Source organism: Cupressus sempervirens, chromosome 11, assembly GCF_028749045.1.
Source record: "Cupressus sempervirens isolate cs-2001-9-10 chromosome 11, ASM2874904v1, whole genome shotgun sequence".
Lineage (NCBI taxonomy): Eukaryota > Viridiplantae > Streptophyta > Pinopsida > Cupressales > Cupressaceae > Cupressus > Cupressus sempervirens.
In genome coordinates, this window is record NC_143128.1 from 267951081 (window position 1) to 267972783 (window position 21703).

The following is a 21703-nucleotide window of genomic DNA, read 5'->3' on the forward strand; positions in this document are numbered from 1 at the left end:
GATTCTTCCCCTATGTGTAGAAAGAATCCCAATGATGAATGGTGTCTCTGAAACCTACTCAACTATCCCTATTTTGATATTGACTGTCACCTCTTCCAACACTACTAAAAAGAAGATGGTCAAATTTAGCAAGGATGTGTGTAGAACTTATCCCAAAGAACCAAGTGTCTCCTCAAATGATAAAGAGACCTCCTACAACTATTGTACATAAGGATCCACAATCATATCAACCTATGAAGACTGATCATGTAGAGAATGGACAAGAGGGTCAGAGTGAGCCCTCATAACAACTAAAGAAGGATCTTCTTCATCAAAGAGAAGATGTATATCATCAATTCTATCCCCCAAACCTACTATGTGTGACTCCACAAACAAACTTGAAATATATGTGAAGAAGTCATCCCCTAATGCTAGAGCTGGAAGACAAGGTGTACCCTGATGTGTTGGACCTATCATTGTGGTGATGTATGCATGTGGAATGTGCTGATGTTGTGACATCTTACTGCAATTTTCAATAGGACCCCACATATTTGAATATGTTGAATCACTATCACTACTGTCACTATCAGTTTCCACTGTGTATGAAGTGTGGAGAGGATTAGAGGATAAGCTTGGTGAACTTTCCTCAAAGTGAACATTCCTCTCTATGAAAATCTCATAAGCCACACGATCAATAAGTTTTTATGCCTTAACACTATCTTCATATCCGATGAAAGTGCAAGGCCTTGGTGTTGGTGCCTTGCATTCCCTGGAAGATATGTTTGCCCATGCTAGACAACCAAAGACTCTGAAGTGTCTCACAATTGGGTTTTTGCCACACCATGCCTCAAAATGAGTCTTTCCATCTAAGGCATTATAAGGAGATCTATTAAGTATGTGATTGGCACTGCTTATAGCTTTGACTTCAAGTGATGGATCAAGAGACTTGGCTTGAATCATGAAATTTGCCATGGACTTAAGAGTTCTAATCCTCATTGCTACAACATCTATCTTGTGTGGATTGAATGTTGGTAGATCCTAAAGATCAATACCCTCAACTTTGCAAAAGTCTTTAAGTCTTTTTTTCACATATCTACTTTCATTGTCCATGTGAAGAACCTTGATGGCTTTCCTTGATTGCTTTTCAACATGACTCTTGAAGGTTAGAAACTTGTCAAACACTTCATTCTTGTGATCAAGAAAGTAGACCCATGTATAGCATGAAAAGTCATCAATGAAACTGAGTATGTAGTGACCCTTGCTAACTAATCTCACTATAAAAGAACCTGCTAGAACCATGTGAACTAACTAAAGAACAACGGGTGCTCTTGAAGACTTCATTTTATCAAACTTCTCCTCTAGATGCATATCCATTGAATATGTTGAACATTCACCCTTAGGAATGTTGATTGTAGGTAGACCTTTGACCATATTTTTTGAGAAAAGTTGCTAAAGATAGCAGAAGGTAAGATGACCATACCGCTAATGCCATAATGTACTTTGTGAATGGGATTGAGTCAACAAGGCATGTGAAGGAGACTTAGGCACAAAGTGGGAAAAGAATAAAGCCTTTTGTGATGACTAACTTTACCCACTGCAACCAATGAATCATGCTTTAGATTTCACACCATTATTGAATCAGGAAGGAACTCAACTTTGTTGCCATCTCCATAGTGAGTGATTTGGTAGATTGTGAGGAGATTTGAGCTAAGGTTAGGAACATAGAGAACTTCCTTGAACTCCCCATTTTCCATCTCAACTTGTCCTTTCCCTTCAACTTCCATTTTTGTATTATATCCTACAAAGATGTGCAGTACCTTAGACTACTTTAATGAAGAAAAGTCTCCTTTTGAAGAAACCATATGATATGAGGCACTTGAGTCAAGAATCCATTCCATTCAAGAACTTGAACCTACCATAAATGCTTGCCCCTTTCCCTTTGAAGTGGGTGGAGTTGAATCCTTGGAAGCATTTGGAACATTGATTTTGTTCTTCCTAAGTAAGTTTTCCAACTCTAACGCGAGGGAGGGGTGAATAGCTAGGGCCAACAACTCACCCAACTATCCAAACCACCTTGCAAGAGTTAACACAATGGATGCAAACACAAAGAAAAATAACCAAAGGAGGAAGAAAAGTGAAATAATTTTATTGATTCATCAAAATATCTTCATACATGCCCAATTGAAAGGCCTTCTAGGTTACGACCAAATACAAATACATTCACATTCAAAGATCCAATAGCAAATTCACACTTTCTAGTTCCGCTCTCCAATCCTCTTCCCAAAACTACCCTAACTCTAAGCCTAAACACTTTATATATACTTGCCAAAATGGCTTATAGATCATTCTAGAACATTACATAAGAGGAAGGCCGACCTAACAACAGTCTTGACACATCCCAAGAAAAGATCTTAATATAAATATCATGATCAAAATAAATCTTGCAAGTCAGCTCACAAAAATCACATCCAAATGCTGACACTTGACATAAACAAGAAAACTCGGTACATGAAGGGTCGCTTGACATACACTAGGTAACTTGGCACATGAAGAGTCACTTGGCATACTCTGGGTAACTTGACACATGAAGGGACACTCGGTCAACACTAGATTGCTACAGTAACTTGGCATCAACTAAGTGCTACAGTAACTTGGCACCAGCTAGAGCTACAATATCTCAACATCCATTAGAGAGATAGTAACTTGGCATCAACGTGCATAATGAACAAAATGAGTAGGATAACAAGGCAACCTAGAATGCTCTTGCATCAAACAACTAGGGTTGAAAGAAATGATTCTCCTGAATCATTGAGATGTCACAATTTGAGTTGAATCTAACTCAGATTAAGAAATCCATGAAGCATCTTCAATAGGCTTGTTCTTCCACTTCACCAAGTATTCATAGTAATCTTTTCCTTTTGTGCTCTTGCCAACTCTCTGATCCAATATCTATTCAACTTCTTCAATCTGCTTCTTAGGATAATCTTTGGATACAACAACTTCATCATCTAACTCATGATACTTATACAAATCAGCAATATTGAGTATAGGAGATTTATCCATGTCATGAGGTAACTCAACTTCATAAGCATTACCACTATCAAACTTCTTCAAGATCTTACAAGGTCCAAATTTCTTCATCTTTAGCTTACTGTATGTTCCAACAGGAAATCTTTCTTTCTTTAAATGAACCATCACCTCATCACCAACTTCAAAATCATGATGTCTTCTAGAGTTATCAGCATTCTCCTTATACTTCTTATTGCTTTGTTCCAACCTCAACTTCACTTCCTTATGCAAAGACTCCATAAAATCAGCAAATTCTTCTCCTGTAGCACTTCTCTTTTCTTCACTAGCAACATCTCTCAAATCTGATATACCTCTGGGCTACATTCTAGTAACAATCTCAAAAGGTGTTTTCCCTATACTCCTATTCACGAAGTTGTTATATGCAAACTCAACTTGTGCCAACACTACTTCCCAATTACTTGGCTTATCTCCAAATAAACATCTTGACAAATTATCCAAGCTTCTATTCACAACCTCTGTCTATCCATCAGTCTATGGATGGAATGTAGAACTAAACTCTAACTTAATACCCATCTTCTTCCTCAAAGTCTTCCAAAAATAACCAACAAACTTACTATCTCTGTCAAAAATAATACTTCTTGGTAATCCATGCAATTTCATGATCTCTTTAAAGAAAAGTTCAGCAACATGCTCTACATTTGATGTCTTCTTACATGGTATGAAATGAGCCATATTAAAAAATTTGTCCACTACAAAAAATATGGAATCATACCCTTCACTGTCTTAGGTAATCCAAGAACAAAATCCATACTGATGTCACTCTAAGGTTTCTCAAGAAGAGTAATAAGTGTATACAAACCAATATTTTGACTTACTTCTTTTGCAATTTGACAAACTCCACAAATCTTTACAAATTTTTGAACATCCTTATACATTTGTGGCCAATAATACTTCTCTTTCAACAAACTCCATATCTTATCAATTCCTAAATGTCTAGCCAATCCACCACTATGTTTTTCCTTAATCAGATTCAACCTCATAGAACTTCTAGGAATACACAATTGAATGCCTTTAAACAACATACCTTCTTGAATGAAATGCTCATCATAGTTACTTATGTGATCTATCAGATTTGATGCTCTGCACTCTCTCTACACCTCAGAAAAATCAGGATCAACATCATACAAATCTTTCCTTTCATCAAAACCAAGAACTTCAACGTTCATTTTAGTCAACAAAGAACATCTTCTACTCAATGCATCAACAACTCCGTTAGTAAATCCACTCTTATGCTTAATAAAAAAATGTGTAACTCCATAAAAACTCAACCCACTTCATATGTCTCTAATTTAATTTATGTTGACTTCCCAAGTATTGTAAAGCTGTATCATTAGTATATAGCACAAACTCCTTAGGAATCAAATAATGTCTCCATTTCTTCAATGCTTGAATAATAACATAAAATTCTTGATCATACACATAATACTTTCTTTTGGTATCATTCAACTTTTCACTAAAGAAAGCAATGGATTTACCTTCTTAACTTAATCTAGCTCTAATTGCATTACCACTTGCATCACATTCAACTTGAAATACTTTTTTGAAATTAGAGAAAGCCAATATAGGTAATTCAACAACCTTTTGTTTCAAAGTCTCAAAACTCTTATCAGCTCCATGTGTCCACTTGAATTTCTTTTTATCTCCCCTCATTGTCTCAGTCATAGCATTACAAACATCACTAAATTTTTTTTTAAAGTTTCTATAAAAACTAGCCAAACATGAAATGATCTTACCTCACCCACATTCTCAGGTTTAGGCCATTCCAAAATTGCTTTAACCTTCTCAGGATCCATCTTCAATCCATCATCTGAAATCACAAATACCAAATATACAATCTCCTCTTGCATAAAAGAACACTTTTTCAGGTTAATCAACATTTTTTCCTCTTTCAACCTCTACAATACTTGTCTAATATGCTCAAGATGTTCTTCCTTAGTCTTATTGAATATCAGAATATCATCCAAATAAATACTCACAAACTTAACCAAAAATCTTTTTAGAACTTCATTCATCAACCTCATGAAAGTACTAGGTGCATTAGTCAAACCAAAAGGCATAACCAACCATTCATACAAACCATCTTTTCTCTTAAAAGCAGTCTTCCATTCATCACCTTCTCTAATTTTGATCTAATGATAGCCACTCTTCAAATCAATTTTGGTAAAATACTTTGCTCCACTCAAACAATCCATTATGTCATCCATCCTCAGCATAGGAAACCTATATTTCACTATTATCTTGTTAATAGCTTTGGAATTAGTACACACTCTCCATTATCCATTCTTTTTAGGTGCTAATACAATAGGTACAACACATGGACTCAAGCTTTCTTTGATCAAACCTTTCTGCAACAACTCATGTACTTGTCTATTAAGTTCTTCATTTTCTATAGGTGTTAATCTATATGGTGCTTTGTTAAGTAAACTAGCTCCAAGGATTAGATCCATACAATGACTTATGCTTTTTACTGGAGGTAAACCATCAGGTATATCTTCTGCAATAATCTTTTTATACTCATTCAACAATTTAGCAATTTTTTCTGGTACTTGGTCAATATTACCAACTATCACTCGGTCACCACTAACTGGTACTCGGTTAGCACTATTTTCTGGCACTCGGCTACTATTGACACAACTTGGTTTCTTTAGAATTATAGAAAAACAAACTTGATTCTTTTTCATTTCCTTTTCAAATTGTTTCCCATTAACCATACAAATTTTTACAGTAATATAATTAACCTCATCTGGACTTTCAATTAAAGGCATAAATATTTGTTTCTTCCCATCCACCCAAAGAGTATATTGATTCAATCTTCCATCATGCATAGCATATCTATCATATTGCCAAGGTCTACCCAACATAATATGACAACAATCCATAGGCATAATATCACACAAAACTTCATCAAAGTAATGTCCAATCTTGAACTTCACAAGTCATTGCTTACTTAACAATATCTTATGCTCATGTTTGATCCATGAAACATGATAGGATTTAGGATGCTTCAGCCTCTATAATTGAAACTTTTTAAGAAACTCTTCTAATGCCAAATTTGTAGAACTTCCACTATCAATGATCACTTTACAACATTTTACAACCATCTTACATCTTGTCTTGAAAAGAATTCTCCTTAAAATAGGTTCCTCATCACTTCTCTTATTACATAAGATTTTTCTCACAATCATATTTTCTTCAGCCTCAGTTCCACTTGGTGAATCCTCATCATCTCCTTGAATCACAAAATTTTGGTTACCTTGCCCACTTTCAAATGATCTACATTCAAAAGATATATGTCCCTCTTTACCACATCTGAAACAATTACCATGAAATCCACCTCTAGAATAAGAATTACCTCTTCCTTGGTAAGAATTAGTACCTTCTTAGTAAGAATTATCACTTTTCTATTCGGTCTTGCCTTTGACATCATTCTTCCATTCAGATTTGCCTTTATCTTGCATAAAATTTTAAATCTACCACCTTCACCATAAGATCTACCTCTACCTCTCTGGAATCTACCACCTCTCTCTCTTTTTTTTTGTTCATGCTTCTTTGCTAAGATCTCCTCAGCTTTCAAGGCATATTGATATGCTTCTTCACCACTTTCCAACTTTACAAAACTTATTTCATCTTGAATTCCAGATCTCAATCCATTTATGTACCTTGCAATTTTCTCAACATCATCATCCATATGTTCAGATCTGATGTCCAATATATAGAATTCCTCAGTATACTCCTTCACACTCATGTCTCTTTGTCTCAAATTTTGCATCTTTCTCAGAAAGCTAACTTGGTAATTAGTAGGAAAGAATTTTTTATTTACCTTGTTCACCATCTTTGGCCAAGTTCTGATCTTCTCCTTTCCTCTCCTTTGTCTATTAGTTTGAAAATTCTCTCACCACAATGAAGCATGACCTTTTAACCTTGTAACAACAATGTTCACCATCCTATTATCAGGAGTGTTTTTATACTCAAAGAACTTCTCCATATTAGAGATCCAATCCAACATAGCATTGGTATCCTATTTTCCATCATAAGGAACAACTTCTATAGTAGGCTTTGAATTTTCCCTAGACAACACTCTCAACAACCTTGCTTCATCTTGGTCTTCTTTAGGTTCTAGATTAGGGTTTGGTGCTATTGCTTCATCATCACTTACATTATCTAGATGTGCTACTCTCCTCTAGGCTATCTCTATAGCATCTAATCTGGTTGCAATTTGTCTCAACTGATCCAATATGGCATTATCAACATTTCCTCTACCATGAACAATCTTTACAAATTAGGTTCTTAAAAGATTGTAACCCTTTGCAAGTTATAGGTCAAATCTGCAGATCTACCACCTTACAACCAAATTTGAATTAGGATTCTACATGATCCAATCTCCACAAGGATGAACCTTAAGCTCTAATACCACTTGACACAGGGAAGGGGTGAAGAACTAGGGCCAAAGGCTCACCTAACTATCCAAACCACCCTGCAAGAGTTAACATAATGAAAACAAACACAAAGAACAACAACTGAAGGAGGAAGAAGAGTGAAATACTTTTATTGATTCATTAAAATACCTTCATACATGCCTAGCTATAAGGCATTTTGGGTTATGACCAAATACAAATACATTCACATTCAAAGATCCAACAAAAAATTCACACTTTCCAATTTTTCTCTTCGATCCTCTTCCCAAAACATCCCTAACTCTAAGCCTAAAGACTCTAATATATTTGGAAAAATGGCTTATAGACCATTCTAGAACATTACATAAGAGGAAGGCTAACCCAACAATGGTCTGGACACATCCCAAGAAAAGATCTTAACATAAATATTGTGATTGAAATAAATCCTACAAGCTGGCTCATAGAAATCACCTCTAAATGTTAACACTTGACATAAATAGGAAAACTTAGCACATGAAAGGTCACTCAACATACACTAGATAACTCAGCACATGAAGAGTCACTTGGAATACATTGGGTAACTCAGCACATGAAGGAACATTCAATCAACACTAGATTGCTACAGTAACTTGGCACCAACTAAGTGCTACAGTAACTTGGCACCAACTAAGTACTACAATAACTTGGCACCAACTAAGTGCTATAGTAACTCGACACCAAGTGCTATAGTAACTTGGCACCAACTAGAGCTATAGTAACTTGACATCCATTAGAGCTATAGTAACTCAACATCAACATGCAGAATGAACAAAATGAGCAAGATAACAAGGCAACCTAGGATGCTCTTGCATCAAACTCATCGATTCTCTTAGTCTTGTAGTGATGCTCATCATGATTCAGTTTCTTGCAAGATGCACAAAAAAGTTTTTCCTTCTTTTCATTGTTTCCCTTCATGTTGGAAGAAGAATTGCCTTCCTGTGAGGAGAAAGATTGTTGTGTCTTAGATTGTGATTTTTGCTTTCACTACTTCTTCTTTCTGTTGGTAGAACTTTTGCCTTGTTGGTTTGATTGGTTCTCATTGCTAGCCACCAATGCCTTGGTCTTTGATGACTTGAGAAGACCCATATCTATCAACTTTGATTGTTCCATCATCAACATTTTTGCAAATGCATCAAATGTAGGCTTTGTGAAGGCACTTCCCATGGTCAACCTGTGAGTTTTGTAAGTCAAAAAAAAAGATGCATACTCTAAAGGTAGCCTCTTTAGGATGTGATGAATTGATCAATCATCTTTCATAAGATTACCACAATCTTTAAGTAGTGCTCTTAGCTCATTGGCTTTGTTGATGTAATCTTGAATTGTGTCAAAATTCTTAGGATCCAATAGAAGTAGGTCATCCTCAATTTGGTATCCCTTTTCCTCATCCACCTTAACATACAACCCTTCAAGTTTGCCTCAAGCAGGCTTGACTTCCTTGAAGCTAGAAATGTGAAAGAAGATATCTCTATGTACACAACTCCTGATTATTCCTAATGCCTAATTGCCTTTAATTTTCCAATCAATTAGTGCTATAGCATTAGTGGGTTTTAAAATTGTACCATCAACATATAGATTTACACCTTTTTCCATTAATCTACTCCATACAATATCTTTCCATGTAGTATAATTGTGTGAAGTTAGAAGTGGAGCTTTAGGTGAACCCATGATGTAGAAAATGAAAAGAGCATAAAAAAGAGACACAAAAGCACAAGATACACTCCCCTATTCACTCAATTAAAAGACCCCCCAAAAAAGATGCTTTTGGCACTTTATATGTAGTGCGTGTACAATAGGTCACTTGTCAAAATGTACAAAGTGGACTTCTGATTTTTCTATTTACAACTACCTTTTGAGGCTTAAATCTGTCACTAAGCACTATAGCTCAGATGTATAATAATTTTGAAAAGTAATCAAAGTAATATAATGCAGAAAAGGACCTAATTCTAAAAGTGATATTTTTGTCCACACAACCCTATAATCTGATTATAGATTTGGAAAGCAGATGAAAAATTAAGCATTTTAAATAAATGGGACATGAAAATGTGTCTAGATGAGCCCGTACAGAGCATTTCAAGTTGCAAAATGTAGGATTGGATAGGTACAGTTGCCAAAGAATGCAATTTCTAACAAATCCATACACAAAACTAGAAAAAAAATAGCACCACTAAAAGTTCAAGAAATTCTACCTAAAATTAAAAAAATTGCACCTGATTCAAAGTTCGGATGACTGAGTTATGGCCTCCCAAAGTCAGACTATCAAATCAAAACTGAATCTGGAGAGGGGTTTAGGAAGCAAAACATTGGGTTAAATTTAACGGTCAAATGACCATCATAACAATTCAAATTTTCCTAGAAATGATAGTCAAACAATCATCAATTTTAACATCATGAAATGATGATGTTAATAAAAAATTGGGCCCTCTTGGTGACGTGGTGGTGATGTCATGATGATGTCAGCTATACTGTAGTGTACGATAGTTGATGTGGAAATGACACGTGGCCTGTATGGTTGCTAAGCTAGTAGTATGATGTGGCTCCTGCATGTCAGTTGACTGGGTGCCTTGTTGATGTGGCAAGATGCCACATGGACTGCCCTAGCTAGCATTAATTGTTGAGTTGTTCACGTAAGGTGGCTTGCTGAGGTGGTGGTGGGCATTCTATGGCATGATGTTGGCATCTTGAAGGGGTCCAAATGGTGCTCTCTAGTGTGCTATGGTTTACAACCACGTGGTTTTTGTTGTCTGTTGCATGGTAGTTGTAAAATGTGTTGCGTGTCTGAGGTTTCCAAAGACCGTCACTAGTATCAAAGAAGCGAGTTTGAAAGCATGGCAGTGTCATTGGAAATGAAATCACGGGCACTAGGACTAGCATGGAGCAGGTGCAAAGAAATGACAATTAGTAGTGCCAGATAAACAAAGGTTTTGTCGGCATTCAAGTTTCACGGTGCCTAGAAATTGAAGTCTATTGTCGAGAGTTTTGCACGAGCACCAGAATGCGTGAAGGCACCAGATTAAAAAGATGTTGTCACTGGAGACTTGATACCATCGAGGGCCACCAAAAATGGGATTGTTCTTGTCCCACATGGATGGTGCAACACCATTAAGTGGTGTTTAAAAGAAAAGGCCAGAAAGAGGTGAAATAAAGTTGGTCACTGGTGCTTGAGTTGGATTTATAGTTTGCGATTGCTGATTCAGGCAAGGTTGTCAAAATTTGTGCGATACCATTGGTAATGTGTAAAATGGTAAAAAATTGTAGAAAATGCCACTAAATAAATAAAGGAATATTCTTACGATGTGTAAGGTATATTCCTCCTGCAAGGGCTAGGGTTTCACTGCCCGATTCCTGCAAAAAAAATTTCTCTGCATACCCTAACAGGCAAAAAAAATTCTAAAAATTCTAAAAAATGCAAAAATATTCTGACAAAAATTACAGAGAACAAATAAATTCAATCTAAAAATAAAATTGCAGATCTAATTAATGATCATATTGTACTTGCAAATCGGGCCTTCAACTGCTAGTTTGCAAAAAATTTTTGCCTCAAATTCGATTATGGCCTAGGATAGGTGAATTTATAGTTGATTTTCACTAAATTGACATTTTGGATGCAATGGAAAGGTTTTTTTAGGCTCTAGATGCTCCCAATGACTACAATACTCTAAATATGGGTTGAGGTGTCCTTAGAGAGGTGAAGCAAGATCAGTCTCTAATGGCTATGTGAAGAGAATTTCCCTCAGCTTTGATACCATGTAAGAATTTTCCTTAGGGAAAAATTCACCCAAGATCAAGGAACTCAAGCACAAACACAGAATAGACTAGAGTATGATCAGAATAACAATATAGTATTCAATTGATGTTCAAGTACACTAGGAGTGCTTATATATAAAGGCCTCTAGAATGCTTCTAGAATGCCTAGGAATCAACATATTGATAAGTCTTACAACCAAGCACATGTCCACCAGGAGTGGATTATCCTCCATTAAGTACAAGAGTAAGTGTGATGATGAGAGGATAAGCCTACAAAGGTGCAACATGTAAAATTATGTTGTAGACACCATGTGCTTAATTAAGAGTGCTAATAACTATGTTGTCTACATGACAACTTAGTTAATTATGCAAACTCCAGTGTTGTAGACACCACTTGTTGAATTAGAGTTGCTTACTCCTATGTTTTCAAGAAGAAAACTCATAAGAGTATGCAAATACCTAAGTGTCTCACCTAAGAAATAATAAAATAATGCATTGACCTAAGTAAACTTAAGTAAAGTGTAAATAGTGAATACTTATTTACACCAACAATAATACCTAGGGTTTAGCTACTTCCCATATTTGGTATATCTTATTTGAGCCTGGACCAACTTAGCAAAGCACTTATGCTTTCTACACTTTAGGCTCTACTAAACTAGGGTGGGTCAACCTAAGGATTTTACACTTTTTACAAATAATGCTCTAGAATACAAATCCTTCACAACATATTTGGCATTGAAACTTCTTGAAATTGCAAAATAAATGACAAGTCAACAATAACCAATAATGAACTTGATAGATTCATGCAACAAGTAATGACCAACTTTACATTCCATTTATGACAACAATTGCTAATGATTTTTTATTTATAAAATATGTTCATGCTAAGCTAAGATTGACATTTCTTGATTTCTTCAAATAAAAGACCAGTGCCTTAATCTATTATCAAAATAGAGTCATATCAATTAACATTTAGATCTATTTAATTGATGTGCAATAAAATGCTTCAACTGTTGACCTCCAAATCCTATACTTATCATATCCCTTTCATACCTTAAATTTTCCTATCATTCAATAGAAACATTTAATTAATTCTTTGAACTAAAAGAAACTCTATATAATGACATACAACTAACTAAATTGCATTTGAATAAAATGAAACAACTTGCTCATTCATCCTCAAAATCACAAAAGCATGAAAATGTTGACAAAATTTTGAGGCACAAATATCTTGCAACACTTCTTGTATTAATCTCTTTGAGAGTCATACATAGTTATGATATGATATTTAATGACAGAGATACAAGACTAAAACTAGACTTCCAGTAATTTCAAACTTCTAACAAAAATAAGATAAATACATCAACACTTAACACAAAATCTAGGACTGAATCAAATGATATGTTTCATTACCAAAATAAGAATTCAGACCCTTCTTCCCAATCTTGGAAATCATTTTATAGATTAAAGATTGCAACAAGCTAAGGATTGGGAAGACACATGTCAAAAATGACATAAAAAACAAGATACAAAGAAGACAAAAATAGTTACAAACATTCTTTGCATTTTGAATAATTTGGGAACTAGCTCAAAACTGACAACTCATATCTTCTTGTTCAAGTAAAGTCTTTTTTTATAATCCAAGTGTGTCCACAACAAGTACATGCAAAGATAAGACACTATGTTATGATTCATGTCCTTCCTCTATTATGTCTTCATTGCCTTCATTAGTTGTCTTCTAACTACTTCCCATGGGCAAAGCCTTGATCTCTCCAACTAGCTCCCACAAATATATCTCCCTCTTTGTTGGTTAGTCAGTGCCTCTAATAGTCTCCAATTCATTCACAAATTTGTTCCACATGACATCGATGATGGCTTTTGATTATGTTATAAAATTGTTCATGTCTACCTCAATTTTGAACAAAGAATCAACCAAATCATAAAACAAGTTATCATCCACATCCCCATCAGAAATATTTGCCACTTTCCCTATATCATGATATGATCAAATGATGTTCACCACTCTTGACTATCTTTCAATTTATTTTCACTGTCAACAATTGGGGTGATAAAGATATCAATGTCTTCATTCATTACCTTCACCTTACCTTCTATCACTTGTCATTTAGCTATGAAGAATCCAACTAGTCCTCTCACAATTTCTAAGGCTTATTTGACTATGAAGATTTTTTCGGGCGATTCTGGCTTCTTAGCCATCAAAATAATCAAATTATCAAAGAAAGGAATATAAGGGGCCCATTGATTAAATATAGTAGAAATCCATTTCAAATATTCCTTGCATATTGAATAGAAAGAAAATGGAAACTCTCTTCACAACCCTAATTTTCAAAAAGAATGATCCAACTTGATTAAACACAAGAAGGTGTTCGATGTGCAGAAATGGATCAAGTGATGGAAAATAGGGGGAAATAGGGGGGTTATGTGGATCTTTCTATTATGGGAGAGTATGTGCCAAAAACCTAAAATAGATAAAGAACAAATACTCACCTTGAATCTAGAAAATGTTGTTTTTTGATGTCTGTATGAAGTTTTTGGAAAATCTGCATCGAGTCCAAATTGGAAATATTGAGATAGAGAAAGCCTAGAAATATTTTATCTTTTTGAAGGGAGGTCAACCTTGACCCTATTGGCAAGGCACAATCTTACCCTAGGGCACAATTGTACCCAAAAAGTTGGCCTTGACCTGCACTACTCTGACAAATTTTTTGTTCATAGATCTCGTAAGTTCAACAAAAATAGTATTAGAATCTACTTTCTAATTCATTGTTCCACATTTGTATCTACAAGAAAAAGGGCTTTTTTATTGATTGGGGGATTTGCCTTAGTCAAACCCCGGTTTGGAATTAACCTTGAAGTATAATTGAAAAAATATATATGCATAAACAAAGTAAATGAAACAATTCAACTTGCTTATGTGGAAATCCTTGTGGATGATTCAAATCCTTGAATCCACACATACAAATGCTCCAAATGTATGTAGAATGTATGTAGGATGTATGTAGGATGTCTCAAATCAATGTCATTAGAACTTCAACACCAATCTTGAAAGTATCTTTGCATAGAAGAAGGTTTGGATGGATGTGGATGAAATCTTCAACAAGAGGGCTCAATAGAGATTGAATCCTTCAATGGCTAACAATGGATCTCCTTGATGAATTGAATGCTTGAACACTTTAATTTTTGATAGAAATTCACTTCATAAATTGATCGTAGGTAGATTGTAGATAGTGGATGCGCTCATGAAGTTATGGATGTTTTGTCTTAGAGAAAATGAGGGAAGAAGGATTCCTTATATAAAGATCTAGGGAACTATCTCCTAGAGAAGTATGACATAGGATCATTAAATCCCATTTAACCTTAACCCTTAGGAATAGACCTAGATTAAATTTAATTTAAGATTCCATCATTTTGAAACCCGAAACAGTTGACTTGGAAGTAGGAAAAGAAACTTTCTAAAGCCCGAGATCCTGAAACTCCTAGCAATTGAAAATGGGACCTCTGGTTAGGGACGAGATTGACCCTACCCTAGGTTAGGGTCAAGGTCATCCTTGACCTAGGTCAAGGTTGAGGTCGACCTTGACCCAGAAGGTCATCCTTGACCTAGAGGGCAAATTCCTCAGTTTCACAAAGCTAGTTGTTAGAAATAAGCTAAAAATAAAGAGAGAAAGGCATAACATGGGGAAAACTACCATATTCATGTAAAGACCCATTCAAGGCACTTGACATGGCCCCAAACCACTTACTTAGATGGCTAAATGCTCTTAACATGGAATTACTTCCATTTTAAGATGATACACATACATACTCTGCACTCTGTAAAGATATAAAAATATTGTGGGCATGTTGGGACACTCTCTTCATATTTCTATCCTATGATGCAACATTCCCTTTAGTGAACCCACCTTCAGTTGGTTATATTGACTAGGAGCCTCAATCTCTATTATAACAATTCCCTACTCAATTTTATATTCTTTATCCTCTATCATGGGAGCAAGCTATTCACTAGCTCCTTCTGACTCATCAACCCACATCTCATTTCTTCTTTGCTCTTTTTCTTGAGTTGTTCCTTTAGGGCAGCAATTTCATTTTCTATCCCTTTCACCTTCTCTTCTAGCTCTTTTACCCTTTGTTCGAATACATAACTCTTTTTGAGTTCTTCATACAATTTTATTGTGTCAATATATTCTTTAAAGGTATGGGCAAGTTGATCTTCAATCTACCCCACCTTAGCCTCGTTCATGAAACATAAGTGCTTCAAAGCACTTGAAATCTCACGGCTAGTACTAGAGCCCAAGGTCCATATGATGATACTACATGGGTTCTATTTTGAACATCCATAAGCCTAGGCTTATTTGCCTCATGAGCAAAGCTCCACATAGCTAGTCTCTTCCTATCTATGTTGAAACTTGAGCCACTTTGTAGGCCTTATGCACCAAAATCTTCATAAGAGATTTCCTTAGCTTGTGTTCTAACTTGGTCCAGCTCAAAGGTTGTTCCCAAATCCCATCTTGGAACTAGCAACATGTTGCTCCTCTGCACAATGTCTCTGGCCTCATTTGTTTTCATGGTCTCACTATCTGGGTCATAGGCCAAGAGCTTTTCTATAATCTCCTTTGTCTTCTCCTTGCTTTCCCTAGGTTTCAACATCAGACATAATTCACTCTATTTGACCTCATACATTAGACTTTTGGATTCTTGAGACTTAATGAAGTCATCATCTTGTAAAACAATTTTAGCTTGGATGATCCTAGCATCCAACCTTGCTGAAGTTAATTGTAGGTCTATCAAGGAGCTCTCTGTTGCCTTCACTCTCTCCTGTATGAAACTTTGTCTCATATAAGAAATATACTGGTTCTTACCAAGAATCAGCTATAATTTCCTTTCTTTTACCTTTTTAGGCATATGAACAATCTTCTACCTCTTATTTCCTTTTGCCACCCATATAGATGCTTCAGGCTAATCCTCTTCTTCCGCGAATTCTACATTTGACTCCAGAGAGTCTAGATTTACTCTATCCTCTTCTCCTAAATCCTATGGCAATTGTGACATTATATGATAGTAATTTTGAAACAATTTCTCAAGCCTAAATGGATAGGCAACCTCTGAGAAAAACTATCAAAGTTAGGGTTTTTTTCCTTCATCTCCTTGTCCACCCTCTGAATATCTTCAAAATTCCTCAATCTATCTTCTATATCACTCTTAATCAAACTGTTTCTAATTATATCATCCAGAGGTAATTCCTTATTATTAGGGAGAGTGTAATTTCTAATTTCTTTGATACCATTTATAACCACACTTTTAGGGCCATAAATTCTATATGGTGCAGAAGATAGATTGTGATGTCTCAAATACTTATGAATTTGATCAATTGATTCCTTTCCAATTGCAAAATCCCCAAACTTGAAACATCTACACATGAATGTTCCCTTATTCAATTTAGGACCTATGTACTCCCTATCCATCATAATATGCTGCCATAAAATTCCATTATCCCCAACCTAGTAGGTATATACTTTGGTAGTATGTGTGGGGGTTGGGGGCATGACTTTGGTAGTATGTGTGGGGTTTGGGGGCATGAATAGATTCTCATGACTAAAACATGTTGAAACAAAAAGGTATCCCCCTAGTTATGGTATAATTTAGCATCATCTTTCAACCATGCAAGCCTCAATATTTTTCTCACAATTTTTAGGGATTCTATCTAGTAGGACACCTAACATTCTCATAACAACATAGCTAAAATTATTTAAAAATGAAACAGAACTAGAATAAGGGTAATTCCTATCACATACCCAAGTCCATAGTTGCATTGAAAAGTCTCCATCAAGGCCTGATGTCTAATCAATGAAATCAATATCAAAGTTGACAACATTATTGTATAAGATGAGATGCATCAACAATTAATAGCGAGGGAATTTGAAATATCCAAATTCCCTTCTCTAGGCAACAACAATCTATTCTTGCATCTCTTCAAGGATGTACTTCACATAATCATATTCAATGTTTTTAAATTTATTTTGAATGTTTAAATCCATAAGGTAGGGTCCTCCATACACCATGTCTGATCCATCACTTCCAAGCACCTTGTGTAAACCATATATTGTATTTTGCATATTGTTTTTGAATTTGTCAACTAGCAACATCGTATCCACTTTCTTGGGAAATTTTCCTACTAATTTTAGCTCATATGGAATGTAATAAATCATCACCTTACCAGTATAAATGTTTATATTCCTTTCAAATTTCAACTTAAAGTCTTGGACTGCCACCTCTACGCTAATTTTCTCTTCAATTCCAAAAGCCTCAATGAAGGATGCATGATCCAATCTGCATAAAATGTTCCCATTTTTCTTATGGAAATACATGGTTGTAGGGTTGTATAATGGTATTAGGTCTTTTAATAAATCCACATCCATGTACACTGTAGGAAAAATAATTTTTTCCAAGTTCCTCCTCTATGGGCTCGAGGCTAGTGGCTTCTTGAATCTATTACTATAAATAACATAAACAATTCATTCCCATTTGTATTTGGGTAGATGACATCTTTGAAATACATGTATGGATCACTAAAACTATAATCATTCATAGAAATTTCATTTCATGATCCAAGAAGTCAAGCCTACTCATCAACATATGTATTTGGCTTTCTCTACCTTATTTTGCCTGTGTTTGAAGATGATGCTTGAACTATTTCCACCTCTTTAGATTGTGCCTCATCACCTCCTATTTCTGACATCTTTCCTCCACAAATAAGCTCTGAAATCTGAAGCTCTCAAGAAATATTTTAACAATCTAAAAGATTAAGCACTCTGTAACTCAATAATCTTTTCCATCTTTGGCAACCAGTACTTTTTTGGTTAAAGATAAGGTCTTTATGTAATAGCATGCCCCATCAACTTCATTTACTTCATTAGATGCCTGCATGCACAAGGATTCAAATTTTATAGTCGGGGTGTCATTTTAGAAATTTGGTGATATTAGCATCCAACTTAGCATTCTTATTTTATGCCAGAAATCTTGATTGGTTAGGAACCCTTGTCTTTTTCATATTCTGTGAAATCACTTTATGCACTTTTATCCTTTAGGGTTACAATCTTACGCTCCACTGGATTTTCCCCTTTATTGTAACTTTGTTGACTTAATTGCTAGAACCCTCCAATCTTACATTCTAGAGCTTATCAAATAGTCATAAGCTTTAATAGTTATATCACCTTTTAAGCCGCAAACTTACACTAGTTATTAGCAGCCTTCAATGTAGCTTCGTAAGCTTTTTGAAATAGACCTTTTCTCTTACACTTACTTTCAACCTTAACTTTGGGATGTATTGAAATGGACCTTACACCCTTATGCCTAATATTTAGTTGTAGTCTTGAATCAACCCTTAAGACAAGCTTACGACCCTATGATTTCCTTTAGAACTTAAGTTTAGGAGACTAAAAACCTTATGTGCTTACACTTAAGACCAAAGCATATCTTCAAGTGACCCTTACAATATGACTTACACTTTTATGTTTCTCCTTTGAGCGTATCATCATGACTTACTTTGAACAAAAAGCATTTTCAACTATGATGTTATGCTTGACCTTTAGGCCATAAGATCAAGAGAAATTTTTATCCTCACAAAATAAACCTACGATCTTACATTAATAACCCTAGGTGTAAGATCAGAAAATATTTTTTATGTTTAAGGAATAGAATAATGACCCTATGCTCATCTCTTTAGAACGCATGTTTAGGGTACATTTTCACTTTAACCAAAGCCCTCTTATGATGATATGCTTGAGCCTCTAGATGTAAGGTCAGAACACTTGAAAGTATTCTTTACAATGCTATGCTTACACTTGGTCGTGAGATTGGGAAGGAATATGTAATATTCTCATTATGATTTACGAAGTCTCGCTATGACATAAGACTTAGGAGAATTAAAATTTAAACCTTGGATTTATTTATTGTCTAAGTACATGAAATGATTAAACATTTCAACATAATCTTAAGTTATAAATGAATATTTAGAAACCTTACCCAACCAAGGGCATGAGTCAAAAAATTTAGGGTTTTCTACTAAAACCTTTGAACATAAGACATGGAAACTCTAAATTCATACATCTACCTTATTTTCACAATATTTTTTTCAAAAATATTAGAATGGTGAAAATGTAGCCATTAGTGGCTTTATCTGGGTATAATGGATAACATACATCCATGTAAGAATTCAACATTTTTGGAAGACCAAACCACATAGCTTACAAGATGACAACTACTTAGAGAGAAATGCCTAATCAAATTAGGAGAAGAACACAACACATTTACAAAGATATAAAATATTTATAGATGTATAGAGACCCTAAACTATTGTTCATGGAATAGGAAGTACCTTTAGTAGAAGTACTTCTTTAGGAATTGTCCATGAACTAGAAATTTAGAATATCTCCTAATAATTCTTTGATGAAATATGAATCATGTCCCCACTTTTCATGAATCAAATATGGACCAAGCCAAATGGGATCAAATTTCCCATGTTTACCCTTATCCTCCATTCTAGCATTCCAAAGTAGTACTAATTCTTCTTATTCAAATTTCCTTTTTGATGCCTTTTTAGCATATAGATGTTTTACTTGTAATTGCAATTTTGTATTTCTTACAGAATCCTCCCTTTTGGTTTCATACAATTGCATAATCTCATCAAGTATTATCTATGTTTTATTCATTACATCATCATCATATAGATGGATAAATTTATACATCCTATTTAGGTTTTTCTATGGTAACCTGGCTTGTATTCCATAAAGTAGGTCAAAAGGTGCACAACCTATTGCTTTCTTCACTATTACTTTGTCAGCCCATACTGCTAAGGGTAACTTAGAATCCCAAGCCTTCTTGTTTTCATTCAAAATTCTTTTAATGATTTTCAACAGGGTTTTATTACTATATTTTTCTCTCCCATTCCCTTGAGGATGATATGGGGATGATGTAGCTATTGTAATGATTTGCTCACAAAATTCTTCATATTCCTTTGATCACAAAAACATAGCATTATTTTTTACAATCTTTTCTAGACAACCAAATCTGATGATAATATTATTTAGGATAAAATCCATCACCACTTTACTAGTTTCTCTTTTGGTAGGGATTGCTTCAACTTATTTTGTAAAATAATATGTTGCTACCAAAATCCATGAATGCCCACTACTAGATTTATTCATAATTTCTCTTAAAAATCAATTCCATTTTATTGAAATGGTGCTTGTACCTCCACTGGTCTTAATGGTAAGGTACCAAAGAATTTCAACTTGCCTGTAAATCTTTGGCAAGCATCACACTTCTTTACAAGTTCATGTGCATCTGTAAATTGTGTGGGCCACTAGAATCCATCTCTAATCACTTTATGAGCTGTTAATTTATCCATAAAATGGCCTCCACACACTCCACTATGCATCTCACCAAGAATCTTAGTTGATTGTTCTTCATCGACATATTTCAATAAAATACCTTCCATGTTTCTCCACCATAGCTCTCCTTTGACAATGACATATTTAACGATTTGCAACTTCAATGCCCATTTCTGATTATCACTGATTTTTGGTCGAGTCCTCATGTATTGAAAATAATGGATTATACCCTTGGATCATTCACAAGCATCCATATCACACAAGTTACTTCTACAATCATCATCAAGTTGGTTTATCTGGTTTGCTTCTAAATTGGTGTCTACGATTAAGTTTTTAAGTCCTTGCCCTTTGACCAACTTGGTGATTTTAATGTCTATATTAAATTCTTCGATCCTATTGATCCATCTACATCTTCTTCTTGACACCTCCTGTTGAGAGAAAATATCTTTTACTACAACACTTGGGACAAAGGCACTTACAATAGCCCTTGTGAGATAACATCTAAATGCCTCCACAACCTTGACTAATGCATAAGCTTGTTTTTCATTTATCTCATATTTCAACTCTACCACTTGTAAGGATTTTCTAAAGAATGCAATGGGTTTCTCAAATCCTTCATCATTTTTTTTGTAATAGGACTGCTACAACAATATGAAATGAAGCAAATGAGAATATGTGCATCGGCTTTGAATAATTAGGGGCTCTTAAAATAGGGGTATCCTTAATTGCGTATTTTATTTTTTGAAAGGCATTGGTCGGCTCACTGTCTCATTTGATTTTATAACCTTTCTTGAGCATTTTAGAGATAGGTCTACTTACTTCTACAAAGTTTTTAAGAAATCTTCTCAAAAAGTTAATCTGCCCAAAGAAAGATTGAATGCCTTTTACATTTTTAGGCTTCTAAATTTTATCAATGGCTTCTACCCTCTCAAGGTCTATCCTCACTCCTTCCTTTCCAAAAATATTCCCTAAGATCTTACCTTCAATAACTCCAAAGGCACACTTCCTTGGGTTCAAAGAAATACCATATTCTAGAGCTCTAACAAA